The sequence below is a fragment of the Microcaecilia unicolor genome, chromosome 11, assembly GCF_901765095.1.
Source record: "Microcaecilia unicolor chromosome 11, aMicUni1.1, whole genome shotgun sequence".
NCBI lineage: Eukaryota > Metazoa > Chordata > Amphibia > Gymnophiona > Siphonopidae > Microcaecilia > Microcaecilia unicolor.
In genome coordinates, this window is record NC_044041.1 from 166,199,956 (window position 1) to 166,219,408 (window position 19,453).

Below are 19,453 nucleotides of genomic sequence, written 5' to 3' on the forward strand. Positions count from 1 at the left end.
TGCTCAAAGAGCTTACAATCTAATAGACAAAAAATAAATAAAGTAAGCAAATCAAATCAATTAATGTGAACGGGAAGGAAGAGAGGAGGGTAGGTGGAGGCGAGTGGTTACAAGTGGTTACGAGTCAAAAGCAATGTTAAAGAGGTGGGCTTTCAGTCTAGATTTAAAGGTGGCCAAGGATGGGGCAAGACGTAGGGGCTCAGGAAGTTTATTCCAGGCGTAGGGTGCAGCGAGACAGAAGGCGCGAAGTCTGGAGTTGGCAGTAGTAGAGAAGGGAACAGATAATAAGGATTTATCCATGGAGCGGAGTGCACGGGAAGGGGTGTAGGGAAGGACGAGTTATGTTAAGTAGTAGTAGTAGGTGCGAGCACTTACACCAAATGGTTGGTGTAAATGCTGACACCTGTAGGTGGTTAGAAACATAAATGCAAGTGTTCTATAATTTTCATGTGCTAGGCACACCCCTGACCAGCCCATGCCCCTCCCAGGTCCATAAATGCAAGTGTTCTATAATTTGTATGTGCTAGGCACGCCCCTGTCCAGCCCATGCCCCTCCCAGGTCCATAAATGTAAGTGTTCTATAATTTGCACGTGCTAGGCATGCCCCTGACCAGCCCATGTCCCTCCCAGGTCCATAAATGCAAGTATTCTATAATTTGCATGTGCTAGGCATGACCCTGACCCAGTGGCATAGCCAGACTTGACATTTTGGGTGGGCCCAGAGTTAATATGGGTGGGCACTATGTATATAGGTATGAGTAGTGTTTCATGGGATACTACAAAATAAGGCCTTAGAATGCACTTGATGATGGATTTCTAAGTAGTCTGCCTAACAGCTGCATCAGTGTAAACCACATACATAGCAGAAAAACCAATATTTTTAAATATAATTACATTTCCCATATCTTAAAATTGACCAGACATAAGTCTACTACAATAACAAACCTCTCAACACACGACAGGATCTTGCAATATAAATACACAGGAAAGATGTATTCAAATTCTGGTAGCATCTCAATAATAGCAATACAAAATCCCTTAACTGTCAGGTACTTTGTGAAGTAACACTAAATCCTACAAAGAAACTTTTTAAAGCCTATGTTGCAAGTCTCAACACCAATTCTGAACACGAATACCAATAACAGTACTTTTATAAATGCAGCAGTGCATATACATAACAGCAATACACTTCCCATTGGAAAAGTCAGACTCATACAACCCGACACAAACTACATGTCAGCAGAATCTCTCACCTTGGTCACACGCAGAGCACATATCAACTCTCATCAATTACAGAATAGAGGACCAAACATTAGCAATTGTCCTGTAGACTGGCATCAGTCCATCCCTGCCCTTCAGCCTGGCATTGGCTTTTCCCTTCCCTACCCCATCATCCATCTCTATAGCCCAGCATCAGCCCTTCCTTTCTCTACCTTACCCTCTTCCCCATTTTTCCCCGTAGCACTGTATCAGCCCTTCCCAATCATTCATCCCATAGATAAGCCCTACCCTAACCCCCCACCCCGCCCTTTAGCCTAGCATCAGCTTTGTCCTACCCCCTACCCATCCTCCCACGGTCTGGGAACTCTTCCCCCAACCCTGAAGGATTAAATATAAGACTTTTTTTTTTAATGTCCTGGGCACTGCAGAGCCCACCTCCACCCAGAAACCTGCCTATATTAAATTTAAAACATTTTTTTTTTAATTTGTAACCCGGGCATTGCAGAGAACAACCCCCAAAACCCATCAACATGAAAAATATACAACCTTTTTCAGATTGTAACCTGAGCATTATAACAAATTTATTGTTGGTGGGCTTCTGGGTGGGGGTGGGCTCTTCACTGCCTAGTGAAAAAAGGTATATTAAAATTATTAAATATGCCTTTTTTTAACCTAGGCAGTGAAAAGCACACCCCCACCCACCATTAAACTGTACACGATGTTAAAATTAAAAAATATATATTTATTTTACCTGGCTTGGGCAGCTGGGCTTCGGTGGTGGTGGCAGATAGTGGAGCAGACTCAGAGCGCAATCATTGTGCTCTGCTCCATGTGTGCTGTTGTGGGGCCACAGGGGAGTGCTGCTGAGGCTGGGCAGACCGGCAGAGTGGAGGAACCGTACCTGCGATGATAGCCGGCACAGTTTCCCCTCCCATGCAGCACTGCGGTGCCGTCGCGCATGAGGGGGAGGAGCAGAGCAAAGCAAAGCAAAGCAGCAGAGTCCAGAAACTTCAGAACTGGATGGGGACTCAGGGAGTGAGCGATGGAGTAGCAGCGCCAGCGTCTAACACTACAATGGCTGCAGCCGCTGCACTAAAAACAAAATTAGGCAGAGGAGGACCGGACAGCTGCGGGCTGCCTGGGTGGGCCTGAGCTGAGATTGGACAGGCCTGGGCCCACCCGTAGCTACGCCCCTGCCCTGACCATCTCATGCCCCTCCCAGACCCATAAATGCAAGTGTTCTCTAATTTGCATGTGCTAGGCATGCCCCTGATGAGCCCATGCCCTCCCAGGTCCATAAATGCAAGTGTCCTATAATTTATTTGCATATGCAAGGCACACCCCTGACCAGCCTATGCCCCTCCTAGGTCCATAAATGAAAGTGTTCTACAATCTGCATGTGCTAGGCATGCCCCTGACCAGCCCATGCCACTCCCTAGTCCATAAATGCAAGTGTTCTATAATTTGAATGTGCTAGGCACGCCCCTGATCAGACCATGCCCTTCCCAGGTCCATGCCTTCCTTGCAGTTACATGCTCTGAAATTTGCACACATGGGTTATAGAATACTGACTAGTGGCACTTAAGCATGTAACTGCTAATTACTGCTAATTATCACCAATTATAGCCAATATTTATTTATTTATTATTTTGATTTTGCTCACACTTTTTCAGTAGTAGCTACTACTGTTTATCATTTCTATAGCGCTACAAGGCATATGCAGCGCTGTACACCATACACTAAAAGACAGTCCCTGCTCAAAGAGCTTACAATCTAGTTCAAGGTCAGTTACATTCAGGTACACTAGGTATTTGGTTAATGCCAATTAGCAGCCTGCTAATTAAGTTACACACGTAACTGACTCTATTCTATAAATTGTATGTGCAACTTTGCACACTATTCACAAGTTGGGCGTGCAACTTTATAGAATTAGAGGGTAAGGAAACAGATTTTGGCAAGTCTGCTGACAAATCTGTTCAGTAGATAGTTTAGAGACAGGGGTGGTTCATTGGCCACTAATGGAATGTGTAACTTCATTTAAATATCAGGCCATATCTCCCTGAAACAGCAGGGACTGTGCAGGAGAACTGAGCGTTCCTTTAATTAACACATTCCGCTCTGTCTCTAACAGCAAGGTCTGGGCAGAAGAACTGAGTATTCCTTTAACACATCCTGCTCTGCCTTTAACAGCAGGGACTGTGCAGAACCAAATGTTCCTTTAATTTACACATCCCACTTTGCCTCTTACAGCAGGGACTGTGCAGAAGTAATGAGTGTTCCTGTAACATTTTTTCAAGCATGTTTCTCCTGCAGTATTTTAATACAACCAAGTGATGATAAATTGATTTTACGATAGTGTTTTTAAGTGAAAAGATCTTCTCAGCACACACCAAGTCATTTTAATTCCATGTTTGCCCTCTTTACTAACAGCTAAATTCACTCATACCCTAGGGAGATAAGGCTTCAAATTTCTGCAGAATGATTTTTTTCCCATGGAAATCTATTTTCTCTGTAAATGTTTTTGAACGCATTTAAAAGTGGAAGTGAGGGAGGGAATGGGTTAGACTGCAAAAACCGCTGCCAAGATTTTCAGTGGTAAAGTGAGAGAGGGAAGAGGAGGCCTGGAATGAAGGAACTTGGGCAGGGGCATTCTCGGTGGACAAGTCAGCCATCCTGCTGTTGTCACAGGTAGGTAACCTCGTTGTTCCTCAGCCATCCTGCTCATCACAGGTACTGTAGGTAACCTAAGTGCCCCTCAGCCATCTTGCTCTTATCACAGGTAGGTAACCTCACTGTCCTTCAACCAACCTGCTTTCTACTAAGAACCCACATTACAGTGGTGGCATAGCAAGAGCTGATTTGGGGGGGGGGAGGGGAGGGCCCAAGGTTCACATGGAGAAGCACTAGGCATATTGGTCTGCCTCATTCTGCACCACCGGTCTCTTGCTCAACCCCCCTCCTTGACCCACCCGTGCCACCACTCTCTCCTGTCTCCCAAGTCTCACACCATTACTTTCACTTGCAAGAGCCATCATGGCCAGCCTTGCCACTAGGTGGACTTTGCTTCTACCTAGGCAGCAGAATTTGTGGGGAAGAGGTGCTGCTCTAATGCAGGGGTGGGCAACCATGGTCCTCGAGGGCCATAACCCAGTCAAGGTGTCCACAATGAATATGCATGAAATGTGTTTGCATACAATGGAAGTAGTATGTGCAAATCAATCTCATGCATTTTCATTGTGGAAATCTTGGAAACCCAACTGGGTGGTGGCCCTTGTGGATTAAGGTTGCCCACCCCTGCTCTAATGCTTGCAAAAGCCTTTCCCCTGCCCCCCACCTTCTCCCATGCCAATCCTGAGCTTAAAGAACAGTGGTCTGCTCACAGTGGCATCTCTAGACAGAAATATTTCAGGTGGCAACAGGGAGCAAGCAAGAAAAGGGGCAAGCCAAAGTGGCATCTGCACGTTACACCCACCACATTACAGTCCACTCCCCCACCTGCCTTTAAACTAGCTATATAAGACAGTACAAGAAAACATCTCCAGAGCCATCTTTGCATAACCCTTCCCAGCCAGTTTCAGCACCCAGTCCAACTGCTATTATAATTAGTAGCTTTATTCAACAGATTTGTTTAGGTGGGAATGATATTTGAATTACTACTACTACTACTTAACATTTCTAAAGCGTTACTAGGGTTACGCAGCGCTGTACAATTTAACATAGAGGGACAGTCCCTGCTCAAGGAGCTTACAATCTAAAAGACAAGTGAACAGTCAGTCCGATAGGGGCAGTCAAATTGGGGCAGTCTGGATTTACTGAACGGTAAGAGTTAGGTGCCGAACGCAGCATTGAAGAGGTGGGCTTTAAGCAAAGACTTGAAGATGAGCAGGGAGGGGGCTTGGCGTAAGGGCTCAGGATTAGCTAAATTCTCAATAAAAGCCCTGACCCTCTAGTTCTGTAACACCAACTCCATATTTCCCATGAGTAGTATACGCACAGCCAAAGAAAAAGGTTTTATTCATTTGCAGAATTTCCCTAATCTTTTTGTGTTTTTCTTCTGTTTTTTTCACACACTCATAAATGTGCACCTTGTATCTGTGCCTAAATCTTTTCAACATGCATAGCAATTGTATATGCGCATACAACTAATTTGCACACACAGATTTTTTTAGGTGTCCATACGAACCCAGTGCACACTCCTACTGATACTGAACAAGGAGCTATCCCCTTTACAACTCCCATACAACAAAATACTCAAACTGTCATGCCACTTCAGGAACTTCCATCGCCATAACACAATACCCTGCAAAAGACACTCAGAGAACCTATACAGCAAACTTACCATACCGTAACAGCCCTTACTATCAAGACTACTGCAGCAGAGCTGCCTATGAAAAAACAGCACTGTAAATATTACACCAGGCCTTGAGTAGCAATACACCTTCTACAGGTAAATTAGAACAAGCTGGACTGTTACACATTAGCAGAATCCTTCACCTCTGTTCCGCATGCAGAACACAGACAGATTCTCACCTATAGCATAGAAAACCACAAATAAACACATGCAAGCAAAAACTGAAATGGAAATCCCACAAAAGCCTAACTCTAGGTAGTGCAGTACAGGAAAGAGAAATGGAAATTCATTTTTTTCTGTACACTGAAAACTACAAAAATGGAAAGGATACACATTTCTCAAAGCTGACACATTCCAGTCTCTAGAAATGTAAAATATTTTTTCTTTTCTACCTTTGAAGTCCCAGTATTTTATTTTTCTAATCCTATTGGTTCTAGTCTCTTTTCCACTTTCTTTTATCAGTATCTTCTTTCCATTTTTTTCTCCTCTTGCCTTCGTCCATTCCTTTTCTATCTTTTATTTACAAGATCTTGATAGAAACATGACGGCAGATAAAGGCCAAATGGCCCATCCAGTCTGCCCATCCTCTGTAACCCCTAACTCTTCCTTTTCTTAAGCGATCCCACGTACTTATCCCTTGCTTTTTAAATTCTGACAACAGTCCTGGACTCCACAACCTCCACCGGGAGGCCATTTCACGCTTCCACCACCCTTTCTGTGAAATAATACTTTCTTAGATTACTCCTAAGACTATTCCCTCTTAACTTCATCGTATGCCCCCTCGTTCTAGAGCTTTCCTTCAGTTGAAAAAGGCTCACTTCCTGTATATTAATGCCCTTGAGATATTTAAATGTCTCTATCATATCTCCTCTCTCCCTCCTCTCTTCCAGCGTATACATGTTGAGGTTCATAAGCCTGTCCCTATATTTTGTGTGTTCAAGACCGCTTACTAATTTTGTAGCCGCCCTCTGGACTGACTCCATCCTGTTTATATCCAGAACTGCACACTGTACTCTAAATGGGGCCTCACCAGAGACTTACACAAGAGCACTATCACCTCCTTTTTCCTGTTGGTCATCCCTCTTTTTATGCACCCAAGCATCCTTCTGGCTTTGACCGTTGCTTTCTCTACCTGTAATCACCCCCCCCCCCAAGTCCCGCGCTCTTCCTTTGTACACTTCACCCCCTATACTGTACCGTTCCCTTGGATTCTTGTGACCCATGTTCATGACCCTGATCACAATATAATAAAGCAGCTAAGTGGTTTACAATCAAACAGCAATAAAACAAGAAACACAGTGAGAAAGAGGAAAGGAGAGGAAAAAAAAGTGCAGATAATGTGAAAAAGAACTGAGATGAACTGTGTTGGGCCCAAAGGATCCATTTTTTAAAAAACATTTGAATAGAGATTGCTCATTCTGAAACACAGGCAGTAAAGTTCCAAAGTTTATGGACAATGTAACCAAAAGCTGTGGTGTGAGTGATGGAGTCTCATATGGGAGAGAGGTGGGAAGGATAAAAGGGTCTGTTGGGAGGAGCAAAGCTGACAAATGGGGACATAAGGGATCAGATGTTGAGAGAGAGAATCAGGTGCTGATGATGTCAAGAGGCCTGTAAAGACTAGGCCGAGGAGTTTAAACTGTAATTTTGTGGAAACCAGTAGCCAATATTTAGTAAATCAGTAGTGGAGCGACATGATCGTATTGACAAACATTGTACAGAAGCTTAACTGCAGTAGATTGAATGAGCTGAAAACATTTCAATGCAGAAAGCGGTAAGTCAGCACAGAGGGCTTTACAGTAGTCGACATGAGACAATAACCAACAATAGAACAAGAACTCTGATGGATGAAAGAAGAAGAAAGGGTTCGACTTCTCGAATCTTCTGTAGAGAAAAGAAGGAAAAACTAATAATAGTGTTAAATTGATGCTTAAATGTTAATTTGGTGTCAAAGATGACTCCCAAAAAATCTTCACAGTGTCACTGAAAGATAGGGTATGAACCTCAATACAAGGAAGGTAAGGACAACCTGATTGGAAAATGTGGGTACAAATGCAGAAATAAATAAATATAGTGCGACTTAAGCTGTGCACGCAAATACAGTCATATTCTGTATTTGCGCACATAACTTAGTTAACAAACCAATCAGCACTGATAATTCCCAATTAACAAGCAATTATTGACACTAATTAGAATTTATATGCACAACTAAGAATATTCTATAACATGATGTGCATAAATTCTAAGGCACATCATTGAAAGAGGGCATAGCCATGAGCGAGTCATGGGTGTTTCTAAAATCTATGTGCATCTTTATAGAATATACCCGGTCTGTGAGTAATTTAGGCATCAGCAGATGCCCCAAATAAAATGTGGCGTAAATGGCCGCAACTAAATTTAATCATGTTGATGGGCACTCAGTGTATTCTATAAACCACGCAGAAATTTTAGCTTATTCTATAAAGTCTGCCTAAATTAAGGTGTACTTTATAGACTATGATTAGGCTTTTTCAGGCATGATATATAGAATCTAACCCAAAGTGAGTAAGGATTAGGAAAGTGAATTACCCCACATTTGGTAGTGTTAAGAATAGTAGATTTTCTTTATACCATGAAGAAACTAATTAATTTATTTATTTATCAATGTATTTATAGTCCACATTATCCCCACAAACATGCATGCTCAATGTTACAAAACCAGAGAGAGAGAGAGATCTCTGGGTGATATCAGATACAAATTAGAATTGAAGAGCAAAAGTGCAAGAAAGAAAAGACACTTTACATAGAACATTACAAAAGAATGTGTCCAACCAGAATCCACGTTTGCATGCTTACAGGGGTTATAGTCCTATACAGGTCCTGTAGAAAATGTTTTTGCAAACAGATGCGTTTTTAGTGCCTTGCGAAACAGAAGGTAGTCGCTCAGACTGGTTATGGCTCTGGGAAGTGCATTCCAGTTGTGCGCACTGATGAAGGGGAAAGCTTGACGCCTGAATAGAGCCATGCTTACATCCTTTCCAGTTTGGGTTATGCAAGGTGAGATATAATCGAGATATTGGGTCAGCATTTCTGGCAGGCAAGCCGATAATGTTCAGCATGTAACATTAACCCCCAGGTTCTATATATCATGCCCAAATTTCTGCACTGCACAAATAAATGTATTTATTTATTGCATTTGTATCCCACATTTTCCCACCTTTTTGCGGGCTCAGTGTGGCTTACAATATGATATGAATAATGGAAATACAATATGTTACAACTTGGTTATGGATTACATTGTGCAGAGTTATGCGAGACAATCGAAGTATCGTTAAGAATGTAACAATGGGACATAGACATTGAAACATTGGAAGGAGACAATGGGAAGCTTAAAGGGCAGAATTAAGACACAAAGACATATGGTGTACATCTTTCTGTGAGTAAATGTATGAGTGATGTGAGATTACGGGGGATGAGAGATCAGAAGTGGATATATGGCGCATTGAAGATTAGTGAGTGTGGACTCTATGTGTTTTGGCTCTTTCCGTAAATTTTTTCGAAAAGATGGGTCTTCAATAATTTGCGGAAGGAAGCTTGTTCGTGAATTGTTCTTAGGTTGCGCGGCAGTGTATTCCAAAGCTGCGTGCTCATGTAGGAAAAGGTTGACGCGTGTAGAGTCTTGTATTTCAAGCCCTTGCAATTAGGGAATTGACTAATGTGCTCGGAAGCATCAATAATACATGTGATTTGACAGTCTTAAAAATTTGTGCGTGTATCTTGCCGCACACTATTCTAAAAAGCACAGTGCGTAACTTCAATCACACATATCTGAAAAGGGGGTGTGGCCAGATGGTGTTCCAAAACGTTACATGCGGATTTCCATTGGCATTTACACCTGCTTTTAGCAGGCATAACTATGGTGCCCAGAAGTTAGGTGCTGGATCCGCACTGAACACTATTCTAAAAAGGATGTGCTCCCTTTATAGAAAAATGCTAACCCCTATTTCTGTAAAAGTCGCTAAAAATTGCACATACAAATTTGGGCACATGCCCAATTTAATTGAATAACAAGCAATTATTGGCACTAATTAGATTTAATTGGCATTGACGCGTGTAAATTTAAATGCGAGATCTGCACCTAAAATTTACACATGATCTGAAAAATGGAGCGAGTGTTATGGGTGTAACGGGGGTTTCCTAAAATGAACACGTGTTATCATAGAATAACGGGGATTTGCACCTAATATAGGTACTTACATTGGCACCATGTTTCACATGGTGCAAATGGCTGCACCTAAAGTTAGAGATGAACTAGACTTCTATAGGGGCACAGGTTTCCTCTCTCATCAATACTAATTCATATATACACTAGTAAAAAAAGCCCCGTTTCTGATGCAAATGAAACAGGGGCTAGCAAGATTTTCTTCTGTGTGCATGTGGGAGTGTGTGTGTCCCTGCCCTCTGCCCTCTCTCCCTTCCCCTGTGCTGTCTGTCCCCTCCCCCCTCGGAGTCGAGTCCTTCAGTGTTAAGTTTCCTGCTGTGCTATGTTTGTGTTACAGAGATAGTGAGGGCTTCTGGCCTCTCTCCCCTCCCCCCTCTGAGTCCTTCACTGTTACAGAGAGAGCGATTTGATTTCGTGCTTTGCTGTGTTTTCCTTCACTGTTTGTGTTACAGAGAGAGCGAGGGCGGGGCAGACACTCATGGGGAAACCGGATTATCTCTCCCCCTTCACACTTCCGGCTGGAGGCTTCATTTAGAACGTTGGTGCTGCCTTTTATATATAGAGATATATAGAAAACCAGTCTTACAAGTAAGCAGAAGAACCTTAATTCTTAGGAGGAAATCGCCTCAAGAAGCACCTCTTGTCGCTATACTGCAGAAGGAGGGTTAGGACTTCTTCATCACGGGCGAAAAAAACCTCCTAGTCTGTATCGCTTATTTATAGTCTTTTTTCAAAGGAAAGCAACCTGCTGTATGTCTTATATTAACTTTAAGCATAAGTACTTAGCTTGAAGGTGTATGCTTTCCTTCCGTTCTTCAATGCCACTCAGACCGTGGATACAGACTAGGAGGTTTTTTCGTCCGTGATGAAGAAGTCCTTGCCCTCCTTCTGCAGTACAGCGGCAAGAGGTGCTTCTTGAGGCATTTTCCTCCTAAGAATTAAGGTTCTTATGCTTACTTGTAAGACTGGTTTTCTATATATATATATGAATTTGCACCTAAAGTTAGGCACGATTCCCGGGCATAAGAGTTATTCTATAAATTGTGCCTAACTTTAAGTGAGGCTTATAGAATAGTGCTTTTTTTGGTGCTGATTTTTTTGGCATCATGTATAGAATCTAGCCCTTAGTGCTCAATTTTTTCAGCACTGAATTATCAGCACCATTTATAGAAATCCTCCTATGAAGAAAAAGGGCATAAGATCTGAGTATTGTTTGCATAATAAAATGAGCTGAGTGGGAGTATAAGAGGACTGGGAGGGTGTGGGTGTTCAACGGGTTTGCGTGATGTGAAGGAATCGTTTCTCTCTTAATGATTCAAGATCCACTTATTTCTCTTTCTCCTGGATGACTTTCCCCTTCCTCTGTCTTTTTCTGTCTCCTTCTTTTGCTCCCTGATTCCTCCTGTCTACTCCTCACTGTCTGTAACCCTTCCCCTATTCCATCCAGAGCTGGCCAACCAATAGGCAGGACTAAGAGCAGCTTCAGTTTAAGCAAAACCATGGGTCCTGACAGACACACAAACACAAAGAACCATTTGGGCACACGCCCAATTTGCATGACCAATTTAATTGAATAACAAGTAATTATTGGCACCAATTAGATTTAATTGGCATTGACACATGTAAATTGAAATGCAAGATCCGCACCTACAATTTACACATGATCTAAAAAACGGAGCGTGTGTCATGGGTATAATGGGGGTTTTCCTAAAATTAACACGTGTTGTCATAGAATAACGGGGAATCCTATAAAAATGCAGGTTAAACACTTTAACCTGCATTTTTATAGGATTTTTTCCTGTGATGATCATGATTGTTGAGTTTAGTTATCAAAGTCTTGGGGGGGCAGCAGCTGCGGGCTAGAGACATGAAATTAATTTGGGGAAGGGGAGGATATAAGGCTGAAGGTTTGTCTAGTGTGCCCACTATCTTTGCACTTGCTCGACTTCCTTTTACCCTTTCAGCTTTAAATCCCTATTCCATTCTCCTCCTCTGAGATCCCCTTTCTGTGCCCATGTCCAAATCCTTTTCCTTTCTTATATTCTCTATCTCCTCTTCCCTTCCAAGCATCAATTGCACCCCCCCCAAAAGGATTAAATAAACTGCACACACAAGAAATGTCTGAAAATGTTTATTTTTTAATATAGAAATAGATTCAAGATTATGTAAATGTGCCATACAGTTGCCACAGAATCTTGACAAACTGGAATGGTTCCAAGCCCAGCCTAAAGGATGACATCCTGGGGTGCAGTCCTGCAGACCTCCTGCTTAATAACTTCATGGATTCAATGTGGATTTCATTTCTTTGGACCTGTTCAATGTCACTGGCTTGCCTGGCACATGCTGGTTTAACACACCCAGTTATTCTAACTGCATCTGTTAACTGTTAAACCAAATGTGTTTGCAGAAGGTTAAATGTCTTGCTTACCCTTTTTTTGTTAGAGAACCCGCCTGTTGGGTAATCAGAAGAATGTGGGACTGGCCGACTGGGTGGAGCTCTGGTCTTCTCTATGCTGCTGGGCCATATCACTGGGCAAAGAAGCCTCTATTGTCTCCTGTATCTTCAGAGTTTAGCACCTTTGCTAAAATAGTTGATCAATAACCAGTTAGGTATTTTAACAGTGAAAAGAACCTGTTCAGCCTCCCTTGTAAAGCCTTCCCATCAGAGAGAAATCTTGCCAACCTCCCCAGAAACACAAACACATAGCAAAGATTATTCCAGACTCCGACTCTGGATAATTCTTACATCAGTCCAATAAAGACCATCACGGAGAATTTGGGTTTCTTCAAAATCAGCATGACTATTAGAACTTATGCCATTTCCCTACCCCTCTTCTTATTCTCTCCCTCTCCTCCATAGTCCCCTCCTCTCAAATTTTCTCTTTTCCCAACCTCCCTTCCTCAGTCCAACCCCTCTCCCCTTGGTGTTTGGCAGGTTGTATAGGAGGCCCCCAGACAGTGGCTGGCAGCCAGAACCTTTAATATTGTTCTTCTAACTGTCTTCCATTCTTCTCTTGGAGGCAGATGTAATAAAGTGCATTATTGCTTGTTAAACCAGTTAAGTTACGTGCATTGTTACGGAATACACACGGATTTTGGTATGGAATGCTAGACGCACTATATAGAATCCGGGGGTTAAACCCTATTTAACTGGCCAGGAGCTAACTGTGTACAAAGACTGAAGCAGATGTCAGTGCACAGCTCAATTAAATCTTGTATTAATTAAAATGCAAAGGACCTTAGGAGAAGTAAAAGCTTACCTTGCTCTTCTATAGGCATTAGTGAGCATACAGGACCCCCAACTTTTTTTTTTAGCTTTGTTCAAGGGAATGGGTTAAAAAAAACCCAAAACTTGGCAGGAGATGAGGAGCTGAGGAAAGGGTGAGCAGGGAGGAACAGTAAAGTGCTGGACTGCTGCCATTCAAATGATGCAATAAAGTTTTAGTAAGTGCAGAATAATAATGTTCATATACAAATAGCATTCCAGCACATTTTTATTATTAGGACTTATTTACTGCCTTTTTGAAGGAATTCACTCAAGGCGGTGTACAGTAAGAATAAATCAAACATAAGCAATAGACAATTACAGCAGTAAAAATATTCAAATAACAATATAAAGTATGGCATAGTACACTACTTATAATGTCAACACAGTACATAATAGAACATTTTAATCAGTGGCGTAGCCAGTGGTGTGCTGGTAAATTTTTAACAACAGGCTCTCTCCCCGGTCCACCTCGGCGCCCCCCCCCACCCCCCCATCCACCTCTGCGCCCCCCCATCCACCTCTGCGCCCCCGTCCAGCCCTGCGCCCCCCACCCACCTCTGCGCCCCCCCAAAAAAAATTGCAGAGCTGGCTATACCCGGGGGGGGGGGGGGGGGGGGCAGCAGCCAACACATTACTCTCTCCAGGAAAAAAAATTTAAATGATCCCAGGTTCCAATCTAATTCATGTTTAATATGGGATAAAATGCCATAAATAAGTAAATAAACATAAACTTTTAACGTTCAGCACCTGATTCTCAAAGTGGACATATTCCAAACACTATAATGAAAATAAAATTATTTTTTTTCTACCTTTGTTGTCTGGTGACTTTGTTTCTCTGATCATGCTGGTCCAGTATCTGATTCTGCTGCTCTCTATCTGTTCCCTTGACTCCGTTTCCAGGGCTTCCTTTCCATTTATTTCTTTTCTTTCCTCCTTTCTTCTTCATTTCTGGTCCTCCGCATACTTGACTGTACAGTGGATCCAGCTTCTGCCTATTTTCTCCATCCATGTGCAGTTTCTCTCCTCACTTCCTTTTCCTCATCTAATCTCCTTCCTCTATCTTCCCTCCATGTCCAGCATTTCTTCTCTCTCCCTTCCCTTCCCTCCATCCATGTCCAGAATTTCTCTTGCTCTCCCCGCCATCCATGTCCTGAAACTCTCCTCTCTCCCCTGCCCCTCTCTATCCATCCATACCCAGCAATTCTCTTCTCTCCCCTGCCCCCTCTGCCCAGCAATTCTCTCATCTGCCCATCCATGCCCAGCAATTCTCTCCCCTGCTTCCCTCTGCCCATCCATGGCCAGCAATTCTCTCCCCTGCCTCCCTCTGCCCATCCATGCCCAGCAATTCTCTCCCCTGCCCATCCATGGTCAGCAATTCTCTCCCCTGCCCCCCTCTACCCACCCAAGCCCAGCAGGTCTCTTCCCTGCCCCCCTCTACCCACCCATGCTCAGCAAGTCTCTCCCCTGCCCCCCTCTACCCACCCATGCCCAGCAGGTCTCTCCCCTGCCCCCCTCTGCCCATCCATACCCAGCAATTCTCTCCCCTGCCCATCCATGGTCAGCAATTCTCTCCCCTGCCCCCCTCTACCCACCCATGCCCCCCTCTACCCACCCAAGCCCAGCAGGTCTCTTCCCTGCCCCCCTCTACCCACCCATGCCCAGCAGGTCTCTCCCCTGCCCCCCTCTGCCCATCCATACCCAGCAATTCTCTCCCCTGCCCATCCATGGTCAGCAATTCTCTCCCATGGCCCCCCTCTACCCACCCATGCCCAGCAGGTCTCTTCCCTGCCCCCCTCTACCCACCCATGCTCAGCAAGTCTCTCCCCTGCCCCCCTCTACCCACCCATGCCGAGCAGGTCTCTCCCCTGCCCTCCTCTACCCATCCAGTGATTCTCCTCCCTCCCCTGCCGCTCTGAAGCATGTCCAAAGATGTCCTTCGCTCCCACCATCCCCTCCCGCTCCCCTCCGTCTTTTTTTAATTACCTCCGTCGAAGCGCCGCCATTTAAAGCCCTGCTGCGTGCTGGCCGGCCGTCTCCAGGCTTCCCCTGCTTGATTCAGATGATGTTCATGCCTTAGTCCCGCCTTCATTCTGACGTCATTTCCTTTTTTCGCGAAGGCGGGACTAAGGCACGAACATCATCCGAATCAAGCAGGGGAAGCCTGGAGACGGCCGGCCAGCACGCAGCAGGGCTTTAAATAGCGGCGCTTCGACGGAGGTAATTAAAAAAAGATGGAGGGGAGCGGGAGGGGAGGGTGGGGGCGAAGGACATGGTTGTACATGCTTCGGAGCGGCAGGGGAGGTAAGCATGGCTTGTGATGGCGCCCTCCTGCCATGCTTACCTCCCGCAATGGAGCCGGTTCGCCCCCAACAACCGGCTCGCAAGAGCTGTCAAAATTTAACAAGTGGCTCTTGCGAGCCGGTGCGAGCCGGCTCCAGCACACCACTGGGCGTAGCCAAGGGTGGGCTTGGGTGGGCCCAGGCCCACCCACTTTCAGCTCAGGCCCACCAGTAGCAGCACACCTATGATGTGGCCGGCAGAGATTCCCAAGCTGAAAACTCCCAACAAATGTCCCTCCTGCATATCTTATAAATAGCAGATCTTCACAACGGTCCCACAGCCTTCCCTCTGATGTATTCCCGCCTATGCGGAAACAGGAAGCTGCATCAGTGGGAAGGATGTGGGGCCAACATGAGTAGTGTGTATTAGTTGCTCCTCACTGCCGATGAAAATCTGAAATTTAAAAGGTGTGCAGGGAGGGGGGATATTTGAGAGACCATATGGCATGCAGGCGAGAGGAGAGACCAAATCACCTATTGGATGGGGTGGGGTTCTTCTGCCCACCCATCTTGGGCCCAGGCCCACCCAAAATTGGGTGCCTGGCTACGCCCCTGATTTTAATAGACAGCTTAGGGTGTAAGCAAAGAAGGAGCATATAGATAGGTAAGAGAGTAAGAAGAAAGTTGCACGTGAGGTCAGAGAGATGGCTAAATATTATCTCAGCTAGGGCTGGAGTGGATAAACATGTCCTGCTGCAGTATGTGCAGCCTGTATCATTCCTTGTGTGTGTGATTAGTAAGTTAGTTACTTCTTCCATTAAAGGCCTGGTTGAAGAGCCAAGCTTTCACCTGCTTCCTGACGTAGAGATAGTCTTGTGTTAAGCGGAGCCTTTCAAGGAGTGCATTCCAGAGTGTGGGGGCTCACTTGCTGGTATCATATTGTGTAATGTCTTTTGGAGATGGTGTGGTTAGGGATACTCCATGGGAGGGCCTTAGTGTCCTTGGCCTTGGAGGTACTGTATGTAGAGGATCATCCTATATAACATATGAATATGTAACTTCACAATATTTTTGCACAAATATAGATGCTGCTGTTAGCACACCCCATGTGCACATGGTGTTAGTGCACAATTTGTTTAACTCATTTGATTTGCATAACATTTAACTTCAGCACTGGGCACAAAATATTTTTTTACATGTGCATTAGGAAGCCGAGCATGGTTTACTGCACTGCCCCCTTAATCTTTTCCTGAGAACTGCTTTCCAATTCCTCCCCCCTCCCCCCCCCTGAGGACCTTTCATAATGGAGCAGGGGTATGTGCTTTGTGAGGTGGACATGAAGGTGAAAACAGCACCAAAACAGACAGGCTGAGATAGTGTTGAGGGAAGTGCAAGGCAGTGACGTAGCCACAGGTAGGCCTGGGTGGGCCAGGGCCCACCCACTTTGGACTCAGGCCCACCCAAAATTGTGACATTCTTGCTGTGGCTGGTGGGGATCCCCAAACCTTGCCAGCTGAAGATTTTTTCTCCTTGGGCAGCTCTCGCTTTTCCAAATGTCAGCTAACAGCACTTGCCTTGAGCTGACGTTGGGACCGGCCTCTCTGCACATGCTCAGTTTTTGCACATACAAAAGCACTGAGCATGCACGGCCTGCTGGCAGCAGCATCAGTTTGAGGCAAGTGCTGCTGGCTGCCATTTGGAAGAGTGCTGACTCCGCGAGAAGGAGGAGAAAATCTTCAGCTGGCAGGGTTTGGGGATCCCCACCAGCTCAAGTATTTAATATTTGGGGTTTGTGGGCAGGGAGGGGTGGAGAGAGGAGCAAAACAGAGGGGGATGGGTGAATTCTATGCGCACCCACCTTGGGCTCAGGCCCACCCAAAATTGTCCATCTGGCTACACCCCTGGTGCAAGGGTTGTGTTCTTCTGTGTGTATATTGACTCCTCTGTAAGAAGCCAGAAGAGGCCAAACGTGGGAGTGGAGCATAGAGGGGCTGATGCAGAACCTTGCATTAAGAGCAGAGATTTTCAACCTTTTTTGTCTCACAGCATTAAAATTGTCAGGGCACACCCCCACACACGGTCCAGCATTTTACCTTCTTCCCCTCTCACCCCCACCCGCACCGACACATATAGTCCAGTATTTTACCTTCTCTCCCCCCTCCCCCCCCCCCCCCCCCCCCCCCACACACACACTTACCCTCACAGAGTCCAGCATTTGCCTTCTCGTAGGAAACTGCAGTGGTTACCTGTGTTGGACAGAATTAAGTTTAAATTGCTGACTTTAATTCATAGGAATCTGCATCAGGAGTCGTCAAGATATTTAAGTGATTGTTTACGTTGGTACTTTGTTTGGAAACATCTCGCTTGTTGGATATACCAGATTTCCTGCTTTTTCGATATGAATTTACAAGGGAAAGAACATTTTCAGTAGCCGGCCTGGATGAATGGAATAAACTGCCTCTCTTCCTTAGAAGTCAAATGAATTATCAGGCATTTAAAAGACTGTTGTGGCAATAATTATTAGCACAAGCAACTTAGGGACTCTTTTATTAAGCTGTGGTAAAAAGGGCCCTGCGTTAGCAGTGGCGGCCGTTTTTGTTATGTGTTGAGGCCTTTTTTACTGCGGCGGTAAAAAGCCTGAAAAAAAGAAATGGCCATGTGGTAAGTTTGCACTTAACGTGTGGCCATTTAGGGGGGAAAACTTACCGCCACCCAGTGGCGTAGCTACGTGGGACCAGGGGGGCCCTGGCCCCCCTGCCGACGACCCTCTCAACCCCCCCCTTTGCTTGCGGGGAACCCCAAACCCCGCCAGCCAAGGTCCTCTTCTTCCCGTAAAAGGCTTCCTTCTGTTTCTGACGTCCTGCACGTACAACGTGCAGCAAAGGTAGGCGACGGCGGGTTGGTGATGGGAGGGGGGGGGGTTGAGAGGGTCTTCGGCAGGGGGGGCAAAGTTGGTGGTGGCGGCAGCAGCGGGGTCAGCAATGGCAGAGGGGGGCAATGGCTGGGGGGGGGGGGGGTCGGCCCCGTTCAATTATGGCCCTCAATGCTACCTATCCACCAATTCGATCCACCCTATCACTATGATATAATTTGTACCCCGGTACGACAGTGTTCCACTGGTTATCCTCCTTCCACCAGGTCTCAGAGATGCCTATTATATCTAATTTTTCATTTAGTGCCATATATTTTAACTCTCCCATTTTATTTCTTAGGCTCCTGGCATTCGCATATAGACATTTCAAACTATGTTTGCTGTTCCTATTTACATCATGCTTAGTACTTGACAGTATTAATTTGCAATCTTTTGTTTTATTTTTATTTAAGGACACCTGATCTACTACGGTCTCTTTTGCAACCTCACTATCAGGATATCCTAGCTTCCCTGTTTTGGTGATATCTTTGAAAGATACCTTATCCCGAACCATGAGCTTTTGAGTGACTGTCAGCCTCCCCCCCCTTTCTAGTTTAAAAGCTGCTCTATCTCCTTTTTAAATGCCGATGCCAGCAGCCTGGTCCCACCCGTGATAAGGTGGAGCCCAACCTTTCAGAATAGGCTCCCCTTTCCCCAAAATGTTGCCCAGTTCCTAACAAATCTAAAACCCTCTTCCCTGTACCATCGTCTCATCCACGCATTGAGATTCCGGAGCTCTGCCTGTCTCTTGGGCCCTGCGCGTGGAATGGGTAGCATTTCAGAAAATGCTACCCTAGAGGATCTGGATTTGATCTTTCTACCTAACAGCCTAAATTTGGCTTCCAGAACCTCTCTCCCAGATTTTCCTATGTCATTGGTACCCACATATACCAAGACAGCCGGCTCTTCCCCAGCACTATCTAAAATCCTATCTAGGTGATGTGTGAGGTCTGCCACCTTCGCACCAGGCAGGCAAGTCACCAGGCGATCCTCACGTCCACCAGCCACCCAGCTATCTATATGCCTAATGATCGAATCACCAACTACAACAGCTGTCCTAACCTTTCCCTCCAGGGCAGCACTTGGAGACATATCCTCGGTGCGAGAGGATAGTACATCCCCTGGTAGGCAGGTCCTGGCTATAGGAGTACTTCCTACTTCACCAGGGTGACGCTGTCCTTCTTGGAGACCTCCCTTCTCCAAGGTAGCACAGGGGCTACCA